Here is an 11,650-nt window from a genome sequence, read left to right on the forward strand (position 1 = left end):
TGTCCTCCGAGTGCAAATGTCAAAATGGGAGGAGGAAAGTGTTTAAAAATTAGAGAAGTCCATATCTACTTATGGACTTAAAAATATAAAAAATATAGTGAAAAGACAAAGCATTATGCTCTGAAATCACAGCCAAAACCAAAATAAAAGGGGCATTTTCACCTAAACTAGCTAAGAGTGATTTTTTTTTCCATTTTCCAGTTAAGTCCTATGTCTTTTGTGGATTCCAATACTTAAACTGCAAGTCTGCAATCATCTTTGAAATCAATGAAATTAAGAAAAAAGTCCTAATTCTCTTGAAGGTAATTTTTTCCCATTTAGGGTATGTAGATGCAGCCATGGCTTAAGTCTATGCAGAACTGCCCTTCATTTCTCATGACCCCGATGTTCCTTTTAAACGCTTTCTTCTTCCTTTTGGTGTTTCTCCTAGTGTGAGACATCATTGAAAATGGAAGTCTTGTAGCTGGCTATGACTTTCAACGCCTGCTTAGCCTTTTCCAGAGGCACTTCCTGAGTGTCCCTCCAGTTGGTCACTGGTTTATTCTCATTGTTCTCTAGGCAAATGTGCTGCAGTTGCTTATTAGGAATGTCCTTCACAAAAATCCACCCGACATTAAAACAACCCTTTCATTCGTCCTGGGATCACACACCTGCACCTATGTTGTAGTCCACAGCAGATTTCATTTCTGTAACCCCACAGAAGTGTTCACTGCCATTGATACTGAAAAGAAAATAAATGGGGCTTTTCCTGTTCATAGAATGATAAGCAGCATCTAGTCTCTTGTCACCAGGCTCTGGTACCATGCTCCACCATTAAGTTTTATACTTAATGGACTGGTGGATATCATCTACAGAGTAGCTCTTAATGAAGAAAACCCAGCCATGTTTCAGATTCCATTCAAAATCATTGGGGTAATAGTTGTTAATGGACCGCAGCTTCTCCAATACAGGGTGGGGGTCTGAAGGAGTAGATCCAGAACCAGCCTGAAGCTGTCCTACTCCATTACCATCCACCCCATCATGACCGACCGAACCCATTGCCATGGTTCCAAGGTGCTACCCAGTGGGTTGGCTGAACTGTTGGTTGCTGGACTGAGAGCTGGGAAGGCTGTGGTGGAGGTGGAGGCAATGGCCGTGTCTGTTGCCCTACTGATGCTTGAGCCACTGGTGGGCTATTGTTAGCCTGCTGACCTACAGGCTGAGGAGACTCCTGGGTTGGCTGTCCTGTATTCTGAACCAAAGCCTGTGAGGTTTTTTTTTTTTTTTGCCATAGGACCCTTGTTATCCCAAGTTCCAATATCCATGTTATGCTTTATTGGGGTGGTGGAAGACTTGACCCTTCAATGCCATTCTTGATCTTCAGTTTAGGTTGCTGTTTTTCAGGCTTACTAGCAATGTCAGCCCAAGATGCTGGTTTTGGAGGAGCAATGGTAGCTGGAGGCAAACTATTTGAAGCCCACAATGTTACTAGTAATGGACTCACTACCAATAGCAGAGCCTACAACTTTTGGAAAGTTGCTTGCAATTTCTGTGCTACCCAACTTCAGTTCTTCCATTCCTTGGTATTCATGCCAGGAGCCTTACTGAGGGTCTGAGGCAAAAGCTGATTGTCCATCAATCATGGCTCCACCTAAGGAGCTAGGTGCATAAGCATAATTGATACTGTATCCAGAGCTCTGGTAGACTGTCCCTGAGAACTGTTATTTCCCCATGCTGAGAAGTCAATCCCACTGGGAGAGAAATTGAAACCATGCTGACCAAGAAATGAAGTGCTACTTAGGAGTCATGGTTGCCCAAACATTGCATCTGGTAGGAAGTGCTCTCTATTGCTCAGTTGTTCATAAAACGTTAATAGAGCATGGTGTCACTCCCAGTAAATTAAGCAGCTTCACCCAAAGAATAGGAGAAGCCAATGGAAGGACTGTAGTAACTGGGTAAGTAGGAGTCTGCCATGGCAGAATATGCATTATTGGGCCTCGCCTGTGGACTCAAGTAAGGTTCAAAATCATTGAAAAAAAAAAAAAAGAAATATTTGTATTTAAAGGGTAACTATCTGAGATGAAGATTATGTTAATCTGCTTGATTGTAATAACCGTTACACTGTGTGTAAATGTGTCAAAACATGGTGGTGTACTCCTAAAATAGATACAATAAAGAAAAAACTAAAATAAAAAAAAAATCATCATTGTTCAATCCATCCTTTTAATGTACAGATCCATTTTGTACTTTGTTTCCTTGACCTGCTCCAAGAGGCCGCTAGCTGACATGGCTCTTGTATTCTCATGGGTGGAGATGGCTGCAAACTTTCCCCAGTGTGGTGATGGTGACAGATCTTCTGCTTGATTTTTTAAAATTATTTCAATCTCTGTTAAATTTCTCTGATAAATGTCCGAATTGCTGTCCTGTGTTATTTTGGAGATCACTGAATTTCCTTAAAACTATTCTTTTGAATTCTTGGTGAGAGAGCTAATTTGTCACCATCTTGTTAAGATCAGTCACTGGTTTCTAGCTTTGTCTGTTTGGGGAGGGGCATAGTCTATTCTCGTTTGCTGTTGTTTCTTGTAGATGTATGTCTATATCTTTGCGCTGAGGTATTAGTTATTTATTCCAGTCTTCTCTGTCTGGCTTGTTTTATTTTCATTGAATGTGTTTTCTTAGGATTCTTTGCAATTTACTATGTTGAATTTATTTATTTTTCTTCATTTGGCTGCTGCCTCCTTTTTGGCACTAGATGTGCCTTAAGCTCAGGTTTGGTTCAGCTTTAGTAAATGATAAGAGTAATGCTCACTGTGAATGCAGGGGTCTCACAGGGGATATCGCAGCATTATCTCAGCCAGAAGGTTGGCTGGGAGTTTGTGGCCAGAGACCTGGGGAATGTATCTCCTATAATGTAGTGCTGCTGAATAATTACTTGGATTTGGCATTTCAAAAACATTGGAAACATTGTAACCTAGTTGTTTGTAACTCATCTTAACCTGAAATACAATAAAAATTCTTTTTTCTTTTTATAAAAAAAATTTAGCATTTTTTTATAAGGCACATCTTGTATTAATGAACTTTCTCAACTTTTGTTTATCTGGGCATATCTTTGCCAGGTATAGAATTTTTGGCTAATAGTTTTTAAAATTTTAGCATTTAGATATACTATCCCACTGCCTTTTGGCCTCCAGAGAAATCTACTTATAATTGTACTGAGAATCCCTTGTGCATGATGAATCACTTCTTTCTTGCTGCTTTCTTTCTTTTTTTTCTTTTTCTTTTTTTTTTTTTTTTGCAGTTTATGGCTGGGGCTGTGTTTGAACCCACCACCTTCGGCATATGGGGCCAGCTCCCTACCCCTTTGAGCCACAGGTGCTGCCCTCTCTTGCTGCTTTCAAGATCCTCTTTTATTATTTGTCTTTCTATAGTTTGATTATGTGTATTGGTGTTGGCTTAACCTTCCTGGACTTTATTGAACTTCTTGGATTTGTAGATTCATGTCTTTCATAAGATTTGTAAAATTTCAGCCATTGTTTCCTCCAATAATCTTTGCAACTTTCTCTCTCTTTTTCTGGAGTTCTCATAATGCATATATATGCCTATGTCATGTGTCCCCAAAGTTATTTAATTTATGTTCACTTTCCTTCATTTGTTTTATTCTTTCTCTTCCTAACACTTGATAATTTTAATTGTCCCATCTTCGAGTTTGCTGATTCATTCTTCTGTGTGTTCAAATCTGCTGTTAAAGTTGTCTAGTGATTTTCTTCACTTATTATACTTTTCAGCTCCAGTATTTTTCTTTGGTTCATTTTTTATCATTTCTGTTTTTTCATTGGTATTCTCATTTGCTCACATATTGTTTTACTGATTTTCTAATTTTTTCCCCATGTTTTGTTTGGCTCTTTAAGCATACTTAATACAACTGTTTCCTCAGAGATGGTTTCTATTTTGAATTTTGTTTCTTTGAATGTGCTGTGTTTTTTTTTTTGTTTCTTTCTATGCATTGTGACTGTTCATTGAATATTTGGCATTTTATTCTTATAATGTGGTAACTCTGGAAAATAGATTCCTCTCCTTTCTCAGCATTTGGTTTCTTTTTTCTGATTGCCAAAGACTGTAGCAACCAATTTGTTTTGAGAGTTTTCAAACTATTTTTGCAAGTTCTATTCTTTGACATGTGTGATCACTGAAGTCTCTGTTATGTTAGCTGAGTTCAGCTAACATTTTGCAGAGATTTCCTTGAATGCTAAGATTTGAAAAAAGCAAAATAACTGCCTACCATCCTCCCCCCCAACAGAAGCCCAAAAGAGTGAACAACCTCCTTTCCAAGTCTTTGAAGACTGGGTCTGTGTTGGGGCACCCTTTCACTCCTTAGATAGGTTTACTTTGAGTCTAACAATCAGCCTGAGGTGAAAGCTTAAGGTCTTCTTAGGTCTTTTTTGAGCATGTATCTTATCTGGCCATGTGTGTGGAATACTAAATTCCTCCACATATATGGCTGCTTTTGTATGTTCTAATTTCCCAAAATCTGTCACCCCAACTTCTCCTCTGGGTCTTAGATAGTCTGTTGAATGTCTTCACTTGTTATCTTTTGTACAAGGCAACTGTACATTTATAGTCCCCTTGTAGTTTTGCAAATAGTACCCACTGCTTTTTTTGTTTTCACCACCTGCATTCTGAGTTATGCCATCAGAGATGAACATCTCACATCACTCCTGTAGGTATTCCTAGATGGGTTAGAGCAGATTTACATAATAATTAGCAAATAAGGTCTTCTCTATTCCCTATGGTTTGGGGGAGAATAGTAGAAACCAAGCTCCTGCCACTTTAGACCATGGTTGCTGCCACACCAAGAGGGGGATGAGGAATGGGTGAGTTAAAAAGCACCATGAAACTTTCCTACCATTGTGAAGATGACTTCTTTTTGATTGGGAATTTGCTTAGTTGCTGTCAAGCTTCTACTATTCTCCATAGCTCAGACAAACTTGACTCATATAGTTTCCTTTTATTTGCTTATTTGTTTTTGTGGAGGAATGAGAGATTAGAGTCTTCTGCTTCTTCATTTTGCTGATGTCCCACCTGTGGACATATTTTAAAACCACCAGTGTACTGTGATTGAAATATAGACTGCTGAAATAAGAATTATTTATGAATTACACTTTATAATAAAACAACTGCTGAAAGGAAAAGGATGGAAAATGTACACAAGGTAAACAGTAAGCCTAAGAAAGCTGGTGTGGCTATATCAATATAAAAGTAAATTAATGACAAGAGCTATTACCAAAGGCAAGTGGGGTTATCTTAAATGATGAAAGGGTTAGTTCTTCAAGTGGAGAAGCCATCCTAAAATATATGGACACAATATTGTATCTTCAAATACATGAAGCAAAACAAGGCAGAAGTATAGTAAGAAATAGACAAATCTACAAATAGACAATCACACATACCCTTCTCTCCTAACTAAAACATAGACATATAAAATAGTAGGGATATATAAGATTTGAATGATCTGATTAACAAAGTTAACCTAATAATTAGCATAGAAAGAACATTTCATCCCAAACTGCAGAATACATGTCAAGAACAGTGAAAACTTTGTGATTTTATCCCACATACGTTGCACATGCTATTTAGCCTCTTAAGGGTTCATGGTTGCTGGAGAAGGTCTGAGATTCCTAGGTCAGAGACAAAGGACTTTTATCATTCGTGGCATGGCACATATACTGAGTTCCCTGTTTTCATAGGTTCCTTGTGCCTCCTCCCCCAACCACTGGGGTGACTGATCTGGCCCAGATAAATGCCACACAAGCAGCAGCCATACATCCCAGCTCAGGAATCACGAGCTTAGGAAACCTCAGTCTTGTTACCCTTTCATTATAGTGTTGTCAAAAGCACAAGAGAGTTTTTGTCTGGGTCCAGTTGCTCGTCATATGAAGATCCAATTATTGAGACAATAAGATTGCCATGGAAGAAAGGAATTTTTAATACAGTAGATGTCTCATCAGGAGAATGGGAGAAGCTGCCTCAAATAAATCTAAGGAAGATCCTGGGGTTTTAAAGGAGGGATCACATGCCTTGGGTTAGGTAATGGTGTTAACAAGGGGCTGTGCCCTGGGGCAGGTCAAGCACCTTGCGGGTAGGTTGTGGGGGTTACTGAGTCATGAGGAAGTCTGCCCAGGGCCTCCAGAATCTCAGCTCCTTTGTCTTTCAGAAAATCATCATTTCTGGAAAACAACTCAAAAGGTCAGGTAGTTAGTTAAGGGAGAGGATTATTCAGGGGTCATTGCAATTTGTTCAGTAGGGGGATGGTTACAATGGGTGGAAGCAAGTTAACTTTTGCCTCAGAGGAAAACACTATCTTTATTACAGTGGAGGCGGATTAACTTGCTCTCTGACTCAGATGCACACACATCTTCAAAGGCTGTTTGCTACACAAATATCTTTGAAAAGATGTAAAAGGCCATAATGCTCTCTGCTTATAAGACATGCAAAGACATGAGAGACCCATGGAAAATTGCCTATCAATTAATTGTCTCTTTAAGTGCATGTGGAATACTTAACAAAATAGACTATAATGTCTAGGTATCAACTCAGTGATACCTAAAGGATTGAAATCATACAGAGGATGATGTCCTCTGACTATGATGGGTTTAAATCCCAGAAACCTAGAAAATTATAAAACATTTGGAAATTAAGCAACATGCTTCTTCTTCTTCTTTTTTTTTTTTTTTGTAGAGACAGAGTCTCACTTTACTGCCCTCAGTAGAGTGCCATGATGTCACAGGACTCACAGCAACCTCCAGCTCTTGGGCTTCCGCGATTCTCTTGCCTCAGCCTCCCGAGCAGCTGGGTCTACAGGCGCCCACCACAACGCCTGGCTATTTTTTGGTTGCAGTTCAGCGCCCTACTCACTGAGCCACAGGTGCCACCCTAGCAAAAAAAAAGCAATATGCTTCTTTTTTTTTTTTTTTTGTGGTTTTTGGCCGGGGCTGAGCTTGAACCCGCCACCTCCGGCATATGGGACCAGCGTCCTACCCCTTTGAGCCACAGGCGCCGCCCAAATGCTTCTTAATAACCTGTGGAGCAAAGAAGAAATCACAAGGGAATTAGATACTATTTTGAGCTAAGCAAAAATGTAGGCAAAATGTATCAACATTTGTGGGAAATAACGAGGTAACGTAACATTTACTGCGCTAAGAGGCTAAGAGCATATGTTGGAATGGAAATGATTGAAGCTTTCATCTCAAGTTATGAAAGAGAAGAATAATGAAGCACAGAGAAGGTAGAAGAAGGAAATAAATTTAAAAGCAGAAATCACATGGAGAAGGGTGTTTCTTTGCAATCAGCCATTTTTTTTGAAACAGACCAGTGGGGATATTTCTTATGATTATTATTTTCCAGGCGTGCAGAACTCAGGAAAAATGTAATGTCAATTTCTAAAAAAGAAAATGCTGACACCCACCCTATCTTCCAAAATAAAAGGCGAGGGGGAGAGAGATAAAGGAAATTTTCAGTATCAAGAATGAAAAAGATGGCTTGGTGCCTGTAGCTCAGCAGCTGGGGTGCCAGCCACATACACCAGAACTGGCGGTTTTGAATCCAGCCCAGGCCTGCCAAACAACAATGACAACTACAACCAAAAAAATAGCCGGGCGCCTGTAGTCACAGCTACTTGGGAGGCTGAGGCAAGGGAATTGCTTAAGCCCAAAAGTCTGAGGTTGCTGTGAGCTGTGACACCACAGCACTCTACCCGGGGTGACAGCTTGAGACTGTGTCTCAAAAAAAAAAGAAAGAAAAAAAAGAAAAGAATGAAAAAGAGAGGCCAGAGGTGGCTCACACCTGTAATCCTAGTACTTTGGGAGACCAAGGTGGGAGGATCACTTGAGCTCAGGGGTCTAAGACCAACCTGAGCAAGAATGAGATCCCATGTCTACTAAAAATAGAAAAACTAGCCAGGGGCGGCACCTGTGGCTCAGTCAGTAAGGCACCGGCCCCATATACCAAGGATGGCGGGTTCAAACCCAGCCCCGGCCAAACTGCAACCAAAAAATAGCCGGGCGTTGTGGCGGGCGCCTGTAGTCCCAGCTACTCAGGGGGCTGAGGCAAGAGAATCGCTTAAGCCCAGGAGTTGGAGGTTGCTGTGAGCTGTGTGAGGCCATGGCACTCTACCGAGGGTCATAAAGTGAGACTCTGTCTCTACCAAAAAAAAAAAAAAAAGAAAAACTAGCCAGGTGTTGTGGTGGAAACTTGTAGTCCTAGTTACTTGGGAAGCTGAGGCAGGAGGATCACTTGAGCCCAGGAATTTGAGGTTGCTGTGAGCTGTGCTGATGCTGTGGTACTCCAGCTTATGCTCCAGACACACACACAAATAAGGAATGAAAAACAGGATATCACTACAAATTCTACATCCTACAGTCTTTTAGAGATATTTTAACTATTACTATGGGAAACTTCATACTAATAATTTGAAATTTTATATCTTGAAAAATACAACACTCTAATCAAAGACCTGAAACCTCTGAATAGTACTATACATGTTAAAGAAATAAAAGTCACAGATAAAAACCTTTTTATTTTTAATTAATTAATTTATTTTTTGAGACAGAGTCTCAAGCTGTTGCCCTGGGTACAGTGCTATGGGGTCCAAGCTCACAGCAACCTCAAACTCTTGGGTGTAAGTGATTCTCTTGCCTCAGCCTTGCAAGTAGCTGGGACTACAGGCGCTTGCCACAATGCCTGGCTATTTTCTTTTGTTGCAGTTGTTGTTTTTTTAGCTGGCCCCAGGCCAAGTTTGAACCCACCAGCATTGGTGTATGTGGCCGACGCCCTACCCACTGAGCTATGGGTGCTGTCCAAAAAACCTTTTTATTTTTAAAACCTTCAGGACTAAATGGTTTTATTGGTGAATTTTCCCTAACATTTTAGGAAGAAAAAAAGCCAATTGTTCAATTTTTCCCCTAAAGAACAGATAAAAAAGGAAATACTTCTCAATTTCTTTTATAGAAACTACATAAACCTGATATTAACCATATTTAAATATTTAACTGAATTAAATATTATTCAGTTAAATAATATTTAACAAGGCATGTGATCTTCTCAAAAGGTTTCTTATGTCACACAAATTTATGTTAAATAAATTTGTATGCTTTTCTTTGTTACTAATAGTGTCTGTTATGGGGCCTCAACCATGAACCTAGTGATGGGTGAGAAAAAGATATTTCTTTTCACCTATAAATTCATAAAAATTTGCCAGGTGTCATGGCTCACGCCTGTAATCCCAGCACCTTGGGAGGCCAGCGCAGGAGGATCACCTGATGCTGGGAGTTTGAGACCAGCTTGGGCAACATAACAAGAACCTGTTTGTAAAAACAAACAAAATTTATAATGTCTGCTTATCAAAAGACACCACTAAGGAGGAAAAGGCAAGCTGTAGACTTGTGAGAAAATGTTTGCAAATTATATCTGACAAAGGATTCACATACAAACATATAATAAACTCCTCTAAATAAGAAGAAAAGGCATAACTCAGTTTATCAAATGTGGGAAAACTTCACCAGGCACTTCACAAAAGAAGATACTAGAATGACCAATAAGAATGTGAGAAGGTGCTCATTCTCATAAGTCATGCGAAATCAAAACAAAGCAAAACGAAACAAAACCCCAGACAAACAAGCAAACCTACACGAGACACCGCCACACATCCACTTTTGTGGCTAAAATAAAAGTGTGGAACAGCTGTAAATCTCACACATGGCTAGTGGGGGTGTGAAATGGTACAAGGCCTTTGGAAATTATTTGGCTGTTTTTGATGATGTTGAACATACACCCTATGGGCCAATAGTTTCAATATTAGAGATAGGTAGAGGAGAAATTAGTGTCTGCATCCACAAAAATACACACAGAAGGCCTCTCACACAGCTCCGAGGTGGTACGCACCCCTGCATCTTCACACTCCGTGGTGGTGCGCAGCCCTGCATCTTCACACTCCGTGGTGGTGCGCACCCCTGCATCTTCACACTCCGTGGTGGTGCGCACCCCTGCATGTTCACACTCCGTGGTGGTGCGCAGCCCTGCATCTTCACGCTCCGTGGTGGTGCGCACCCCTGCATCTTCACGCTCCGAGGTGGTGCGCACCCCTGCATCTTCACGCTCCGTGGTGGTGCGCACCCCTGCATCTTCACGCTCCGTGGTGGTGCGCACCCCTGCAACTTCACTCTCTGTGGTGGTGCGCACCCCTGCAACTTCACACTCCGTGGTGGTGCGCACCCCTGCATCTTCACGCTCCGTGGTGGTGTGCACCCCTGCATTTTCACATTCCGTGGTGGTGTGCAGCCCTGCAACTTCACTCTCCGTGGTTCTGCGCACCCCTGCATCTTCACGCTCCGTGGTGGTGCTCACCCCTGCATCTTCACGCTCCATGGTTCTACGCACCCCTGCATCTTCATGCTCTGTGGTTCTACGCACCCCTGCATCTTCACGCTCCGTGGTGGTACGCAGCCCTGCATCTTCACTCTCCATGGTGGTGCGCTCCCCTGCATCTTCACGCTCCGTGGTTCTACACACCCCTGCATCTTCACACTCTGTGGTTCTACGTACCCGTGCATCTTCACACTCCGTGGTGGTACACACCCCTGCATCTTCACGCTCCGTGGTGGTGCGCTCCCCTGCATCTTCAAGATCCGTGGTTCTACACACCCCTGCATCTTCAAGATCCGTGGTTCTATGCACCCCTGCATCTTCATGCTCTGTGGTTCTATGCACCCCTGCATCTTCACGCTCCGTGGTGGTGCGCAGCTCTGCCTCTTCACGCTCTGTGGTGGTGCACACCCCTGCATCTTCATGCTCCGTGGTTCTATGCACCCCTGCATCTTCACGCTCCATGGTGGTGCGCACCCCTGCATCTTCACGCTCCGTGGTGGTATGCACCCCTGCATCTTCACGCTCCGTGGTGGTGCGCAGCCCTGCATCTTCATGCTCTGTGGTGGTGTGCACCCCTGCATCTTCACGCTCCGTGGTGGTGCGCAGCCCTGCATCTTCACACTCCGTGGTGGTGCGCAGCCCTGCATCTTCACTCAATGCACAATAGTGGATGGATCTCGCAATTGTTTTGTCGAGCAGCTAGACATGGAGGACAACAACTGTATGATTCTAGTGAACTGCGAAAATTGCAAAATGTATTTGGAGTGACATAAATTAGAACGGTAAAGCCTGGGGAGGGGTGTGGGAGGGTGTCTGAAGGGGCACAGGGGACTTTCTGTGGCCAAAGGAATGTTCTAACCCAGCATCTGTGTGGTGCTCACATGAGTGCACGAATTTCTCAAAATGCACTGAGATGAGCGCTTAGGCTTTGAATCCTTTACTGCAAATTAACTATACAGGGACAATCTCACTGGCTGATGCCCATGAGGATAATGGCCTTGAGCAAACTCAAAGTTGCAGCTGGCAGGGACTGGTCCCTTACTGGTCTGCAAGAAATTCACAAGTGTTCTGAAGAAACCAACCTAGGAGGCAGCTTCTCCTACCCATCTGAAGGAGGGGGCCTGGGACAGAGGGTTGTTTCGAAGTCAGAAAGCCAGTGGAGATCATTTTGAGCACAGGCACCTCCTTCACTGCAGCATCTAATTTTAATCATCTAATTATGACTGTATGAATGTATTTAAAAACATTCACT

The 11,650-nt window shown here is 42.1% G+C and overlaps 1 pseudogene; it reads right to left on the bottom strand.

Annotated features, from left to right (window-relative positions):
- Positions 1 to 366: 366 nt before the first annotated feature.
- On the bottom strand, positions 367 to 2,267 carry LOC128590687 (YTH domain-containing family protein 2-like; annotated as a pseudogene).
- Positions 2,268 to 11,650: the final 9,383 nt, after the last annotated feature.

The sequence above is a fragment of the Nycticebus coucang genome, chromosome 7, assembly GCF_027406575.1.
Source record: "Nycticebus coucang isolate mNycCou1 chromosome 7, mNycCou1.pri, whole genome shotgun sequence".
NCBI lineage: Eukaryota > Metazoa > Chordata > Mammalia > Primates > Lorisidae > Nycticebus > Nycticebus coucang.